This window comes from Bubalus bubalis, chromosome 9, assembly GCF_019923935.1.
Source record: "Bubalus bubalis isolate 160015118507 breed Murrah chromosome 9, NDDB_SH_1, whole genome shotgun sequence".
Classification (NCBI taxonomy): Eukaryota; Metazoa; Chordata; class Mammalia; order Artiodactyla; family Bovidae; genus Bubalus; species Bubalus bubalis.
Genome location: NC_059165.1, coordinates 18,224,361 through 18,242,072, shown reverse-complemented (window position 1 = coordinate 18,242,072; position 17,712 = coordinate 18,224,361). Strand labels below are relative to the sequence as shown.

Sequence of the window (17,712 nt, the reverse complement as noted above, 5' to 3'; positions counted from 1 at the left end):
CTGGTTGGATCTCCTTGCAGTCCAAGGGACTCTCAAGAGTCTTCTCCAACACCACAGCTCAAAAGCATCAATTCTTCGGTGCTCAGCTCTCTTCACAGTCCAACTCTCACATCCATACATGACCACTGGAAAAACCATAGCCTTGACTAGATGGACCTTTGTTGGCAAAATAATGTCTCTGCTTTTGAATATGCTATTTAGGTTGGTCATAACTTTCCTTCCAAGGAGGAAGTGTCTTTTAATTTCATGGCTGCAATCACCATCTGCAGTGACTTTGGAGCCCCCCAAAATAAAGTCTGACACTCTTTCCACTGTTTCCCCATCTATTTCCCATGAAGTGATGGGATAGGGCCCTATTAAATTGTTCTCTAATGCAACAAGACTGAGAAAACTTGAAGACAGAATTATTCTAGTGGTGATATCAAAGGACAATAACAAGCAACCTACAGAGCTGGTCTTTGTTAATTTCTTGCCAGTGATCCAGAGCTTGTGGCATTTTCATAGCGCATAAGACAACCAGCTTCTTCGTGATACACTACATGTCATTCTTCTATGGCCTAGCACCACGAGGCTTGTGCATGTCACAGAAAGAAATAGTCTAAACCCTGGAGTCAGAGTGGGATTCATCATTTCTTCCACAAGCCCCTGGTGAATGGAGGAGCATGAGTTGTGTCTTTCTAGCATAAAGTGAAGGTGAGCAAATGACTGTCCTCATAAACTATGTAAAAAGAAACATTGGTGATTATCTAGAGTCAACTGCCTCATCATTTGTACTCAACTTGTGCTCTCAAGAGTAGAGATTTTTAAGTCACTGGAGTTTTAAAAGGCTTTTTTAGACTTAATATCCTATAAAAGATGTCATGAATTGTATTTTCCTCATGTCATGCCTGTCTCTATGAGAACAGAGGTCATTCATCCTGGGCATGAGAGAAGGCACAGTGGCATTCTCTCCCTGCAATTATCATAGCCCTTCTCCCTGTGTTCTGCAGCTGCCCTTGTTCCCTGCAAGTCAGGGCTTGCATAAACAAGTCAAGCAGGAGGCCTATTGATGGATGGAGATCTGACAAATACGCTGACACCCTCTGAAGCACCACTTTTGAATGTGAAGGGCAAAAAATGTAGGGAAGTCCAAAGGATCATTTCACAGGTGAGACTTCACTCTATCAAGGTCTTAGCAGTATTTTCGGAAACTAAACTCCCTTTGAGAAAATCTAAGATAATGATATGCTTTACTGACTTGAATATAGCAGTGTATGCAGCCCTCCCCACACCCCTAATACCGTCTCTCTTAAAATATACATTTTGAGAATCATTCTGCCTCTGGGTGTGGGGTACTGACATGTGTGTACATTACAGGCTTTTTAGATCTTCCAAATATCTTGGGCTTCCTGGGGTGGTAGGACTTAAAATTGGTTCAGTTCTACTATGCAATAGATTTCAGGATTTGGGAACCTTTGAATAAACACGGAACATGTTGTTTGTAATAAATATTCAAACACAGAAATCAAAGGTGTGTCTCTGGAATAGAAATATTTAAACGACTGTCCGCATCTGGTAAGCATTCTAGTAAAACACTATCATGTGCTGTACTGTGAGCCCTAGCTCCAAGTTATATGTCTCAGGGTAAGTAAAAGCAAAAGCAGCAAATGGTCAGAGAAATCAGGACTGTGAGGGTGATGGTTGAGGGGTAGATAAGGCTAGATGTACTAAAAGGCCACAGTAGAACATCCTCCTCCTCCAAAGTTCCTTTTTAGGATATATCTATTTGGGAATTTCATAAAGATGCATTTACTTTTTCTTTTTTTTTTTTAATGTATTTATTTATTTAAATTGGAGGCTAATTACTTTACCATATTGTGGTGGTTTTTGCCATACATTGACATGAATCAGCCATGGCTGTACATGTGTCCCCCAGTCCCGAGCACCCCCACCCTCCCCATCCCATCCCTCAGGGCTGTCTCAGTGCACTGGCTTTGAGTGCCCTGTTTCATACATTGAACTTGGACTGGTCATCTTTCACATATGGCAGTATACATGTTTCAATGTTATTCTCTCAAATCATCCCACCCTCACCTTCTCCCACAGAGTCCAAAAGTCTGTTCTTTATCTCTGTGTCTGTTTTGCTGTCTCACATATAGGGTCATTGTTATCCTCTTTCTAAATTCTACATATATGTGTCAATATATTGTATTGGTGCTTTTCTTTCAACCTTACTTCACTCAGTATAATAGGCTCCAGTTTCATCCACCTCATTAGAACTGACTCAAATGAGTTCTTTTTAATAGCTGAGTAGTATTCCATTGTGTATATGTACCACAACTTTCTTATCTCTTTGTCTGTCTATGGACATCTAGGTTGTTTCCATGTCCTGGCAATAACAGTGCTGTGATGAACATTGGGGTACATGTGCCTCTTTCAATTCTAGTTTCCTTAGTGTGTCTGCCCAGCAGTGGGATTTCTGTGTCATATAGCAGTTCTATTTCCAGTTTTTTAAGGAATCTCCACTGTTAAGGAATCTCCACTGTTCTCCATAGTGGTTTTACTAGTTTGCATTCCCACCAACAGTGTAAGAGGGTTCCCTTTTCTTCACATCCTCTCCAGCATTTATTGTTTGTAGACTTTTTGAGAGCAGCCATTCTGACAAGCATGCCATGGTACCTCATTGTGGTTTTGATTTGCACTTCTCTGCTAGTGAGTGAAGTTGAGCATATTTTCATATGTTTGTTAGCTATCTGTATGTCTTCTTTGGAGAAATGTCTGTTTAGTTCTTTGGCCCATTTTTTGATTGGGTCATTTATTTTTCTGGTATTGAGCTGCATGAGCTGCTTGTATATTGTTGAGATTAATTCTTTGTCAGTTGCTTCATTTGCTATTATTTTCTCCCATTATGAAGGCTGTCTTTTCACCTTGCTTATAGTTTCCATCACTGTGCAAAGCCTTTAAGTTTAATTAGGTCCCATTTGGTTATTTTTGCTTTTATTTCCATTACTCTGGGAGGTGGGTCATAGAGGATCTTGCTGTGATTTATGTCAGAGTGTTCTGCCTATGTTTTCCTCTAGGAGTTTTATAGCTTCTGGTCTTACATTTAGATCTTTAATCCATTTTGAGTTTATTTTGGGGTATGGTGTTAGAAAGTATTCTAGTTTTATTCTTTTACAGGTGGTTGACCAGTTTTCCCAGCACCATTTGTTAAAGAGATTGCCTAAAACTACATTTATACTTTCATTCACCAAATTTTAATGAAAATATCCTAAACAAAAGACAAACACCATTTTAATACAATGTATTATTGTTATTCAGTCGCTAAGTCCTAGTCGACTCTTTGCAACCCCATTGACTGCATCCACCAGGCTTCTCCATCTACTCTGTCCATGGGATTTCCCAGACATGGATACTGGAGTGGGCTGCCATTTCCTTCTCCAGGGAATCTTCCTGACCCAGGGATCAAACCTGCTTCCCCTGCATTGGCAGATGGGTTCTTTACCAGTGAGCCACCAGGGAAGCCCAATAGGATGTGAGTCATACGTAAATAATCATATTGTGGTTATGGATAAATGAAATAGACTAACCAGTCATCAAGCAGAAAAACAACTACTCTCAACATTTCTCAAGAAGTGTGGACTCTTTTCTCTTGACTTTGCCTCTAGAAGGTAAGAGTAAACAAATCATTACTCCATTGTTTCTCCTGGTTGCTCTACTGCCATCAGAGTAAAGGAATCATTGTTTTCCTCCGCCAGCATGGCCTGGGTGATTAGGGAGTCCACTGTTCTCCAGACTGTTGCCTACCAGGATCTTTCCCAAGCTTTCCTTATCCCTGTCCTTTCAAGAAATCTTTAGGGAGCAAGTGGATGCCACTAACCATACAGTAGTCCAGAGATGGCCATGACTTCTTATTCTTACACTGGTTGGTGTCACGGCCAAGCCACAAAATAACACATAGAGTGAAAATGAGATGACAACCAGATCCTATGTATATACATTTGAAACATGAGAGGGAAGATGAAATAATTGAAATGGTAAGACACGTGGCCATACTTACTTTTGATTTCCCCAAAGGGTACAGCCTCTATAATCTATCTCTGATTTCATCCCTTCTGTGATGTTACAGAGACTCTATCATGTATGTATTTTCATTTTCCCTTTTTATCTTTCTCTGACCATCATCACCTCTGTCTTCTCCAACTTCTCAGCTCTTCAGGATATGGAAAGAGCCAATGTTTGCTTGAGTAAAAGACTTTCTATGCAGAGGTCCCTGACTATGGAGTCACTAGTGATTTCAAGATTTAAAACATAATTATTATATTGTTTTATTTTCTTGTACTCCCCCATTCTTCCTTAATCATCATAGACCCATTTGCAGATTATCCCTCATTTAAAAGACACCTCGCTCCATAATTTTGCAAATCAATGAATTGTTCACCAAATTACCAGCGAAGAGTCAATCTGGTATAACAGTTATATACATATTCTAGTGTCTTCTCACTAGAATCTGCTCAGTTCTAGTCACTGATACAATAGACTGTACAAAGGGGGAAACAAGTCTTTATTGGAGCTGTGATTGGCTCTTCTGTTCAGAATGCAGTCGTACTTTAATTTTAATTGCTTGTTTTAAATGTTTTGTTGAAAATATACAGCATCGAACAAACAGGTGTTTTAGTGAGAAAGGTGTTTACAGAACAGTTCAGGTGAGATATTCTCAGATTGCCTGGATGCAATTTTAATGACATAATCATCCTCAAGTGTGCCAACTCCTACCACATTCCAATGACTTATTTATCAACATCACAGAATACAAGAGGATTCTCTCACATTTAACATATTTTTTAGTGACGATTTGAAGTCACTAAGAAGAAACTCCAGTACTTTGGCCACCTCATGCGAAAAGTTGACTCATTGGAAAAGACTCTGATGCTGGGAGGGATTGGGGGCAGGAGGAGAAGGGGACGACAGAGGATGAGATGGCTAGATGGTATCACCAACTCAATGGACATGAGTTTGAGTGAACTCCAGGAGTTGGTGATGGACAGGGAGGCCTGGTGTGCTGAGATTCATGGGGTCGCAAAGAGTCAGACACGACTGAGCGACTGAACTGAACTGAACTGAACTGAAGAAGAAACAGGAGGAGGAGAAGTTTGAGAGAAAAAGAAGGATAAGAAAAAGGAGAAATACTCCAATGAAAAATAATAAAACCACAAAAATATATTCTAATGATGCTAAACTCTGCATTGATTGTATTTCATCTTGTCTACCTCCAGCTCACAAGCCTCCTTTGGTGTTACCACGCTTTCATGCACTTTTCAGTAAGTTTCAAAAACTCCATTAGGCATTAAAATTTCAGGAAAAAAGTATTTGTTGGAAACCAAGTATATACAGTTATATGTTCAGCATCTGAACGTTTCAGAAAATTTCTCCAAAATGGCCCATATGTTCTTCTAGGAAAAGCAGCAGTCCTGACAGTGAACCATGAAATATTCTGGAGGCAAATGGCAGAATGCCAGTGTCTTAAGGGACAGCATTTTCCACTTTAAATAACAGACAAAATAATGCTTTAAAATGTTCTTGGTGATGTATGATTCAGTAAACCCTTCAAGGCCTTGTAAGGAAAACCTTTTCTTCTTAAGACTGTTGTTGGGAAGAAACAGACAAAAATTGAGAATTGCTCTGCCAGGCAGCATAAAGAATCAATTGGTGTCTTTCTGAAATTCAGGAAATTCAATGAATCAATAGACTGTTAGGATCCAGGCCACACACACTGAAAGTGATTCTTTATAAGGACTAGATGCAAAGATAATACAAAGCTCTTCAGAAAACCCTGAGCACAAGCATGCATTAAAAGAAGCTAAATTGTATACTAGCAGGAAATGAAAACAGCTTATTTTTAATAGACATCTGCAAATGGGGACACTTGGCAAGAGTAAACCAATGCTTAATTGAAAGATAAGCAATTTACAGGTAAATATCAAACTTTATTTTTCCATTTCTCATTTGATTTTTGTCATTTCTAGTTCACTTACCCTGTCTCTAAAAATGGCAAAATCTCTGTCATAAAATAATTTGGATTTAATTGACATTCCCTAAGGCAAGCAAGCTGGAAGTATAATAATTCTTTTGAAAGCAAGCACTCTTTGATGACTTACAAGCATCAAGTATGATCAGAGAATTTTTCGTGGTCATTTACAAGAGTCTATCCATCTTTGTGTGGCCCATGACACCAAAATTAGAATGTATAAAATAGCTCTTTAAAATTTATAAATAATCATTGGAGCAGCTGGTATCTAAAAAAAAAAAATTATTTTCTTTATGATGGAAGAAAAGCTAGGCTAAACCATTTATTCTATCTGTGGTTTTAAATAATTTAGTTTACCATTAAGATATGAAATTTGCCCAACTGAAATCATCACAATTTCTTATGTTTTCTTTAAAAAAAAAAAAAAGGTTTTTTAAAAAGGGAAGTGAAAGAAAACAAGGAAACTTTTAAAAAATTTCATAAGCAAATTGAAATATTAATTATAAGAAATTGAAATTTAGAGTTATTATAATAATTTTTGGTCTATTAGTGTTATCATAGTGTTCATTGGCTATTAAGACAGGATCATAAAACATGCATAAAACATATAGATTTGAATATATTAGATAATAAAACTGTAGATTATGATTTCTCCTTGCAGTAGCATTTTAACTGTCTAAATAATTTTTGGGAAAACACTCTCTTATTTAAGACATACAAAATTTTAAAATCTAACATTTGCAGTAAAATGAAGGTGCAAGTCACTCAGTCGTGACCAACTCTTTGGGACCCCACAGACTGTAGTCTATGTAGGCCAGAATACTGGAGTGGGCCAGAATACTGGAGTGGGTGGTCTTTCCCTTCTCTAGGGGATCTTCCCAACCCAGGAATTGAACCCAGGTCTACTTGCATTGTAGGCAGATTCTTTACCAGTTGAGCCACAAGGGAAGCCCAAGAATACTGGATTGGGTAGCCTATCCCTTCTCCAGTGGATCTTACTGACCCAGGAATTGAACTGGGGTCTCATACATTGTAGGCAGATTCTTTACCAACTGAGCTATCAGGGAAGCCCCTTTTGCAGTAATATTAAGTATTAATTAAGGTATAATGTAACAATTACTCAAAAAAAAAAAAGTTGTGCTTTTTACAGTAGATGCTAGCATAGGAACAAGACCAAGGCATACATTCTATTCATTTGAACAATTTTAAAATATGTGTAATTAGCACCCAGTGGGTGATTAATGACTATTGTGAATGCCTGAATTATGTCTATATACATAATTAAGTTTAAATATACTACAAAATTCATAGGCTCATAGAAGGTAGAAATAAAGACCTAGTTCAGAATAATGGGTAGAGAAGTCATAGTTACATATTTGTCTATTGCCTAGGCAGTGTATATGGAGATCTTCTTAGTATCCAGGCTCCCTCTCTTCCTGTTCAGGTTGAAGAACAACCTTATCATGTTATTCATTTTCTAGTGTGTCATTTCCTAAATTATTTCATGCCTTGAAATATCTGAACAAGACAGCAATGCCATTCTTATTCATAAAGCTATAGCTCTTCAGAATGCATTTGCATTGAGACAATATAGATCTATCATTTTCCGTTACTATAATTTTATCACATGGAATTTTTTAGTTTAACAGAGAATAACATATCTTCTAAATATGTATTCCCTTGAAATCTTTAGCTAAGGTCATTGCATTTCTAGAATTTACTACCTTTCAATGTTGACCATCTGTGGCCACCAGTGAGGAGGATTGGTGACGGCCCCATGATCTGAGCAAGAAGAATGGTCCTATTCACACAAGGAACATCCATCTATTCCTAGCAAAGCCTAAGACTAACCCAAGAAAGTATCAACACATCAACCATAGGCAACAGAGAACGTGATCAGAAGGGCTGATGAACATCAAGGAGCAACATTCTAGAAATCCCTCGAAGGAGATAGGCACAGCCAGCGCCAGAAATCTGCCTGACATGGTAAAAGCCTGTGGAAGGAGCAGGGTAACTGGTCTAGGTTACAACCAGGGCAGGGCAGGGGTGGGGACGGGCACAAAGTGAAGGGTGCCTGCTGCTGTCCCTGCCATGATCTGATGCTATAGATCAGAGAAGCCATATGACCTGGACTCAGAGAGCTGAGAACTGTCCCTGTGGCCCAAGAAACCTCGGGCCCTAAACTCCTCCTTTGTTCAAAATAAGTGAGATTCACCTCAAATCAACACATCAACCTTATTTTGGAAGTTCAGTCTCATGTGATCCTGAGAAAGAAACACTGTGGTCTAAACTCAGGTGCCTGACCTGGATGGCACTCTTGGATCCTGTAGGTCCTAGCCCCCAATAGGAATCATAAAAAATGTAGCAGAAGGCATTCCAAAGTGCAGAATTCCCTAAGGTACAGATCAGAAGCCTCTGCTTGCTGGTATTGTGTTTTCTCCAGTTTGTAAAAAGCCCTTAGATACAAGCCCTGTCTTGCTATATAGCAGGAACACATGTCCCTTTCCATATTACCAGTAATTGTATTTTCAAATATATGGCCAGAGAGTAGGCTACCCAATAATTCCAGAATCCCCTTATAGGAAAGGATCATGGTTTACAGTTTTGCTCTGCTCTCTAAAACCTGGCCCAAGGCTGGTCAGATAAAAGTCCACAAATACTTCTCAGTTCATGATAATTATGTAACACATACAGTTAATAGGTAAATAATAAAACTGCTAAGCAAGAGAGCTCAAGAGTCATTGATACTATAAGGTGATTGCTCCTGGAAAATAATTCACTGTAAGCCATTCTTCATCAGCAAGATTGCAATCTAAAGAAAACAGTGCCATATACCAACTCTTTGGCTGGAGTGAAAGGGCCAAGTAGATACTCCATTTCCTGAAATTCACCACATTAAGTCCTTGATATGGTTTCTCTTATCCTTTCTCTATTTCCATGATGAGAACATATATGTTTTATTCTTTATTAAAATATAGTACATCATTTTATGTCAAATTTAATAATAACCTATCTCTATGACTAACCCTCACCCCACAATGATCTAATATTTGGAATAAAGTGCCATTTTTTATAGGCAATGCAGGAGACCTGGGTTCAATCCCTGAGTTGGGAAGATCCCCTGGAGAAGGAAATGACTACTCACTCCAGTATCCTTGCCTCAAGATTCCACGGACAGAGGAGCCTGACGAGCTACAGTCCACGGAGCCACAGAGTCAGACACGACTGAGCGACTAACACTTGTATTTCACTTCTTTTTCACCACTTTTTATATGTGGTCCATACCACACTGATTCACAACTATATGTAAATGAATATGCAAGAGCATTGTATATACATATGTACACTGTATATTATATATATGCATGTGTGTATGTGTATATATATCCCATCTCCACAAGGAGATGAAATCCTTTATGTTAATGAACACATTTCTTATAGAGTATGAAGCACTTTTCCAGTCAGAGGAGCTAAGGAAAGTTTCTCTATTTGATTAAAGTTTGATTGCACCATTGGATGTCTGGTCTTTGAAATTTTTTAAGAACCTTGATGCTCATTAAAATATAAATGAGATTTAAGACTGATAGGAATCAATAAGAAATATCACATTTAAGCAATTCTGTGGTAATAGATGTAACAAGTTAAGAATTTAAGTTCGTGTGGATTTCCCAGGAATATACCTGCTTCCCAACATTTCTTCCTCAACACAAACCAAAACCATCATCAGTATCTATGACTGCTACTACCAGGACAACCGAACACATGGCTATTAATTCCTTGGGAACTGAAGCATACATTATTTATAATTCTACCCTCAAGTAAATAGAATATAGTAGTAGTACTCAACACCTATTTATTGGGGGAATAAATGAAAAACTCTACTGATTGGCCTTCTTAAACTGATCCAGTCATATCTGAGTCAACATGGGAAAGCTAATAATGTTATTTCCTTTCTTTCACAAATTTTACCAGAAGTTTCATAGCAATAATAATTACCTTGCCAAAGTTGTGAACATTATACAGGAAATATGTTCCACGGTTACTAGGCTACACAGCTCACTTTCCTCTCACTTCTCAAGGGAATCTAAGCAAGAGGATATAGGTGGCTTTTCTTCTCAATCATCACTGTGAGAAAAAAAAAACAAAACAACAATGCAATCATGTATCATTTTCATTTATGAAGCCAAAACAGGAACAGGTGATCTTATTATTTACAAAAAAAGAGGTGAACATGGAACAGTGGGAAAATGTATGGTGAGCAGATAAAAGGAAACAGAAGATGCAAAATTTATAGTTTGTGGTTAAGTATTGTGACAATGAAAAGTCCTCAGCATTTTATCAATAATAAGCACTTAGAAAATGGCTACAAGATAATCTGGATAATAAAACGCTGTCATATGCTTTTTAAAATTTTAGAATATCTTTAGAAATGTGATAAAGTATATTTCTTCAAGTTTAACCCACATAAACGTGAAATCTAGAACATGGGCATTTGCAAGCATATTCTGATTATACTAAATTTAAGAGTTCTGATTTTACCAAAATTAAGAGTTACTGAAATTAAGAGAGATTTTTAGTCTTATTTTCAGTTCAAAACAAGATAATCTTCCATGGCATCACCATCAGGTGGATTCTGGAAGATAATTATTTTGCATGCTCAGTTAAGGTTCTTGATTCCAATGCAAGAGATAACTACAGGCTTTAGAGCAGAAGAGAGCCAAGATTCATAAACTTTATTGTTATTGTTGCCCATTGGATAAGACAGTGTCTCAAATGAATGGACATTGGCCATTCATATGGAAAACAAAAGCCTGTTTATCAGCTGGTTAATTGTTCTCAAACATGAAATAAGATTCCCAGCAGTGACACTTTCTCACATTTCTATTTCTCACCTAAATTGTAAACTATCTGTGAACAGAACTGTTTTCAGCATCCAAGTGTTTATCATAATGAAGCACATCTGGCCACAGATGAATGCTGACCTTTCAACTCTGGTCAGCACTTTGGCAGCTGGCAAACTCATAGGAAAGGGGATGGACGTGAATTTCCGGGCACTGTCATCTTCCTTTATTTGTATGGCTTAACCCCGAAATGAGGAAATCACTAAGCAAAGCCAGAACACTGAAAATATTCCTGAAAATATTCCTTATGCAAAATGGGTCAGGTGAAGGTGTTTATTTCCCATCAAGTTTTCTGGGTTTGGGGAGGGCTGAAGTTTTTGTTTTTGTTAACTCATTTTACTTATTTGTTTTCAAACTTAGCAGCTGGAACGGGTTATTCACTGTATAATTCTTTTACATGGTTGCTAACACTTAATTCAGCCTGTTTGATATCTGCTAGGTCACCCAAGTGGAGAAGTCAATGGCACCCCACTCCAGTACTCTTGCCTGGAAAATCCCATGGACAGAGGAGCCTGGTGGGCTGCAGTCCATGGGGTCGCTAAGAGTCAGACACGACTGAGCGACTTCACTTTCACTTTTCACTTTCATGCATTGGAGAAGGAAATGGCAACCCACTCCAGTGTTCTTGCCTGGAGAATCCCAGGGACGGGGGAGCCTGGTGTGCTGCCGTCTATGGGGTCGCACAGAGTTGGACACGACTGAAGCGACTTAGCAGCAGCAGCAGCAGCATCAGGTCACCCAAGAACCTCCAAAGAGTCTTACTTTAACAGTGATAAGAGATTTAAATACAGGGTTTCTTCTTTCCTCTGTGGAGTTTTTGGACAAGCTGAATGATTGGTCAAGAGAAAATTTTAAAAATGGCCCCCTGCATGAGGCTGAAGAATCTTAACTCTGATAATAAACCACCATTTTAAGTATAATTGTAATTGACCAAATACCTTTAATAGATACTGCACTAAGAATGGAGAAGGCAATGGCATCCCACTCCAGTACTCCTGCCTGGAAAATCCCATGGACAGAGGAGCCTGGAAGGCTGCAGTCCATGGGGTCGCTGAGGGTTGGACATGACTGAAGTGACTTAGCAGCAGCAGCAGCAGCACTAAGAACCGTATGATATACAATCTCTACTGTTATTTCTAGATTGTGCACAATTTCAGTGCATGCACAACAGATGTCTCACAAGACAGCTTTCTGGATGGGGGCTGCTTACATGGTTTTAACTCATGTGAGCAACAGAGTAATGCCTGCATTCATAAACATGTGTAACCCAGTCATATAATTTCAATAAATATTAATATCACCTCTTTCTATCCCCATTTTCCTTTCTATCAGCACATGTCTGGCCATCTACTTTTCCAAGGCATTACTGGCCCCCTTTATAGATGAAGTGGTATAAAGCCTGTTCCCTGTGCTTCAGGAATTAATTGTCTGTTAAGTTGGTAAGTGGGTGGCTGTTTGGCATTCATGCTTCTTCCTGAGGATCCCCCAAGTTCCTTTTTGAAAATCCCCTCCTTCTCCTGGCATGTCAAGTTCATGCCTGTTCCTTCCCTTCTAGAAAGATGATGAGGATCAAATTATACTTTTTTTTCCTGGACCATTAGCAGAATAGGAAGTTCTGTCTATGGCCTAAATGTGTCAATTGGATGTTTGTTTCTAAGACACTGTTGCGGGGTGTGGGGGTCTGGGGGCTCCTGTGACTTTTAACAGCTGCCATTCTAATGGTGCTCTGACCACTCTGTTCCTGCTGTTGCAAGTTACTGTGGTTATCCTACTGGCTAAATCCTGACCTTCCTGATGTTCTTGAGTCATGGAGAAAGCCTGGCCTACCAGCTTCCTGTTAATTGTGTGAGCCCCGCCCCCCACCTGGATATTCTTCCAGTGAGTACCCTTTCACTTTTGTTAACCAGAGCTGGTGTCTATGGCCTACAAGGAAGTACCATTACTGATATATAATACATGTAATTATGAAAGATTGTGTATAAGGCAAGATAACATACATGATATTGGGAGCCAAATAGATAAAAATCTCAATACTTTTAATGAAACGGGACATGGCAGTAGCCTCAGTTCATCAAGAGAGGATAATGGAGAGAGAGACACTCAGGGAAGAGCAGGGTTTCAGTAGAGTAAAGTAGGAGGGGTGACAACCTTGTAGGCAGGAAAGTGAACGTGAAGTCGCTCAGTCGTGTCCAACTCTTTGCAACCCCATAGACTGTAGCCTACGAGGCTCCTCCATCCATGGGATTTTCCAGGCAGGAAGACAGGGCAAAATGTACACAGGAGACAATGTATAGAATGTATAGAGAACTTTGACATAGTGAGGATTGCCTCAGAGTGCTCTTACTGCCACAAACATTTGTTTAATCTTCTACTGTCAGGCTCTGTGCTTCGCTGGTGGCTCAGACCGTAAAGAATCTGTTTGTAATGCCAGAGACCCAGGTTCAATCCCTGGGTTGGGAAGATCCCCTAGAGAAGGGAATGGCAACACACTCCAGTATTCTTGCCTGGAGAATTCCATGGACAGAGGAGCCTGGTGGGCTAGAGTTCGTGGAGTCACAAAGAGTAGGGCATTACTGAGGGACTAACACACACACACACACACACACACACTGCCAGGCTCTGATGGAATATGGAGTGTTCAGGTACTGGCCCCTACGGAACACAAGGTCAAACATCTCAAGTAGAGAAGGAAATTCTTCCAGTGGGTTAACAAAAATTCCAGACTATTGCCCCAAAGCTATTCTGTGAGAAAAATACCATCTTCTCCAAAGTAAATTTTTGATGTTACCAATGCATTATTTACAGGTAGAAAAAGTAAAGTAAATGCTAGATTTAAATAAATGCATTGAAACCGGTAATGAGCAGACGTTTGAAATCTTCAAGTGTAGCGCTCCATGAAAATCATGAGAATTTCTAGCTTTAATTGATTCTCACTTTAGCACTTGGAGTAAGTGTAAAAGCATTCATAAAAAATATATATAACCTATATGTGAAGAAAAATGTAATTTCACAATTGTGATTGCTTTATATAAATCTGAAAAATCCTTACTCATACCTTTGCTTTTTTCTGACAGATGTTAGCCAGTTTTCTATTTTTTTGTCTTGGGGAATAGGTAAAGCAAAGAGGATTTCTACAGGCCATCTTATGGTGAACCCAGTTTATATCTCTGTCTATGTCTTGCTATATCATCGGTATTTAAAATTTCAGTAAGTGTAAAGAAAAACTTCTTACTTGGTAACCAAACTGAATCTTCTCACTGGAGGAACATAGGTGGCAAATAGCCAGAAGTAACATAGTGGAACCATTTCTCTCTTGGGAGTCAAGGAGATAAGTGTATTTAAGCCTCTCATCAAGCATGAAATACAGACTTCCCACCTAGATACCCGTGCACAGCCCCCCAAGGGGGTCCTGATCAAGAATAGCAGCTCCATTTCACCTTAACTTAGAGCAATTGTCAATAGTGATGTTTTCTCATGGTTGGAATTAAGCAATGATGGCCATCTGGATATAACATAGTTTATTTAATCAATCTTTTACAGTTCACATTTAAAATGGTGGATTCCATTTTAATTACCTGGATTATCTGATTATTTATTTTGGATAAATTCCAAGCAGTAGAATTGCGAGTACAATATATACACATTTTCAAGGTTTTTGACCTATAGGGCATTTGCTTGCTTCTTTTCTTCAGGAAAAAAAAAAACAAAAACCTTAAACAGCACTGTATAAGTCACTGCTAAATAGGCTTTTGAACTTTGTTATATTATTAAGATAAAACTTCTCCTTTATGTATTTTAAATTATGGTAAGAGAAAGTAATAAATTTTCCTAAAACTATCATCACAGAATTTCACTTCCCAACATGAGGTTCTGCATTTCAGCAACTATGGATCCTTCTAGCTTGTCTATCTATGCAAAGGGAAAGTCAGAATTTAGACAGTTTCCACCCAGCTTCATTACTGCATCTGTGTCTTTGCTCGTGTCATTCTTGGTCCGGCAAGGGTCTTTCTTCTCTTCCCAACCTCTTCTCAATCCATCCCCCTTCAGCATAGAGTACAAGCCTCCCCACCCACCCACCTCACTGCCTCTCTGACTACCAGCCCTGCTTGCCACTTTCTCCACTCCTCAGACCTAGCACTGCATCCCGGCAAACCAGAGGATCCCCATACTGCGTAAAATAGTTACTAATGTATTATGGCTGAATGGATTCCAGAAGGAAAGCATGTATCACCTACTCTTGAAAAATGACTGTCAACTGAGTACTTCATCCCTTCCCTTGACCACCTCACTCTTTGTCATTAGGGAAAAGAAAAGTCTTAATAAAAATAAATAGCTCAGAAAATAATCATCTTAGTCATTAAATAGATGAAATTTTCTGTTATTTCATGATGATGGTGACCATGTAGATTTCCATGCTTTTAAGACCTTGAAGTTTTTCTTAAATTTTCACAAGGAATTGTCAAGATATGACTCATGCAAAAGTCATTATTTTTCAAATACTTAAAATTTCTCAACTGTAGAGGAGGAATCCTTTTAAATGTAATGAAACAAAGAATTAAATATCTTCATTTGGAAAGGCTCTAGTATAAAGTGGTTGTCATCCCCAACATAATTCTTTCTACTTTCTCATCATATAGACATACAGACACATCATCCACAAATAAACCCTTCATTTAAAATAATTATTCTATTATCATTATGAAAAAATTTTCATGCACCTACTGAGTAGTCATCTTTAATTTCAGTTCATTTGAGCCCTCCTTTCCCTATAAAAACAGAAATTGGTTCTTGAAATGTGCAAGCATTTAATTTCAATTGTTGAAAGTTGAAATTTGGCCTCTTATTACCTCGCAAATCTTTGTCTTGTACCACTGTCCTAAAATACTCACATGCCCAGGCTTTCCTAATAACCAGAAGCAATATTAGACTAAGCCTGAATTTTGAAACAATTTTATCTGTGACTTGTAAGTTTAACAGCTCTAAGCTTATCAATCTCAATGAGGACAAGAAGATTTTTAAACTTACTGTTTTCTTTAGGAGTTTTTCCATGAGGACCATCACACCAAAAAAAGTAGTAGAAATGTTACTACAAATAAGGACTATATGAAAACAGTTTCAAGTGCTGGATATAACTGTTTCTACTTGGGTTTCTGAAATAAAGACTCAAATGTGGCTGCTTCAGTTACAGCCACTCTAAATGAAAACCAGAAACAGAACCCAGCAATCTTGTTCATTTCTCTGTGCAAAGACATATTTCCCATGCAGTTGAAGAAAGTCCTCATCTGATCAGTTTGCTAAGTTAACTGCAAATTAACTTCTTGAAGATTGAGTTCAAGTCTGTATAAAGTGACTGCTTCTTCTCAAGGACTTTCAACTTCCAAACTTTAAAAGCAAAACAAATTCTTGACCATATTTTATAGTGAAATAAATACACAGGATTCCGTCATGCTTATCCTTTAAAATTTTTTATTTCTTTATAGCAAGCGAAAGAAAAGAGGTATAACCAGGAAAGTAACTTCCTCCTAATTTTCTCCTTTTATTTCGTTTGTGCTCTCTCCCTTCTTCAGTTGTTTCTCTCAGAAGAGTTAGACCGTGTGGGAAGACCTGCTGGGGCAGCAACTGCAGCAGAGCTGTGCCTTCACTTTTGAGTACTTAGAGTGATACTTTCACAGTCTCTGTGTTCCTTCTGCTCGTCACTTGGTTACGCTCGGCATCAGACTTGGCCAAAGTGAATGGTCTTCATGCCCACCATGGCAGGACCTAGGAGCCTGGGGCTCTGAGCAGTTTTGTCTCTTTCCCAGACCAGGGGAACTGAGGCTAGAAGCCCCGTCCTTCCACTACAGACGCTCAGCAAACTGGAGTGCACCAGTAATCTGAGAGGAAGCCAGGCTTCTTTTAATTATCAACCACTCCGTTCACTTCCTGTTGGTTCTCCCTCTGTACCTGGAGTTCAGGCAACTTAATTCACATGATTTAAATAATCATCAAAACCTTTCCTGCTTCAGCACTTTCCACCTATCTCTGGAAATGCCTACATGTTTGTCGGCATTTATAACTGTGAGTGCCTGAAGTCAAGTTTCGGTTCCAGCAAATGGTGGGGGGAGAGGAGACTTTAAAACAAACTGATCAGACATTGGAACAACAAAGACAGGAAGATTAAGGCAGTCTGTGAAGATGAAAGTGTAAAGAAATCTTGGGGGAAAATAGCTGGAGAGAAGCCTTTTAAAAATCAAACAGGAAAACTCTCATCAGTTGGCTCTTATTCCTTGTTTTTCTGGTTTTCTTTTTAAAACATTTTAGCAATGTGTGCAAGGAGTTTTATTTATCAAGTCAGATCAACCATTCTGTAAATACATTTTTAAAAAGAAGTAGGAGGAAAGTAGGTTCCTAGCCCTTCGGTACTTTCCCCAAAGTTTTTAGCATTGTTGTCTCTAGAAAAACACATAATTTGAGAACATTTTCCAGCAACAATACATTGAACTGAAAGGAAACCCATGTGCCTGTGTGGAAAAGCTTAGTTGCTTCTCCTATACTGAGTTTGACTGTGCACACGTAGAGAACTTATGACACATCCCCTTGTTATGTATACAGTTTTTTGTTCAACAATGTCAAAAGTGATAACTTGGAGACTGAGAATTATGCTGACAGTCACCTGTCCTTCATTGTCCTTTATTCTGACAACCTCAGGCATTCAGGCATAGATTTATGGGTTTTCCCCCCTTTCGCTTTATTTTTAAAGGCATTGGGGGCTGGGAGAGAATATCAGAGGATTCAGTCTTGAATAGACTTTTGTTTTGCTCTTTC

General features: G+C 38.7%; 1 long non-coding RNA gene across 1 annotated transcript in view; it reads right to left on the bottom strand.

Moving 5' to 3' along the window:
- LOC123334981 overlaps positions 1 to 17,712 on the bottom strand; it is an 89,291-nt gene that overhangs the window by 18,356 nt on the left and 53,223 nt on the right. The window contains exon 2 of the long non-coding RNA XR_006553156.2: positions 10,004 to 10,132. This is a non-coding gene — a long non-coding RNA (uncharacterized LOC123334981). The remainder of the gene's footprint in view (positions 1 to 10,003; positions 10,133 to 17,712) is intronic.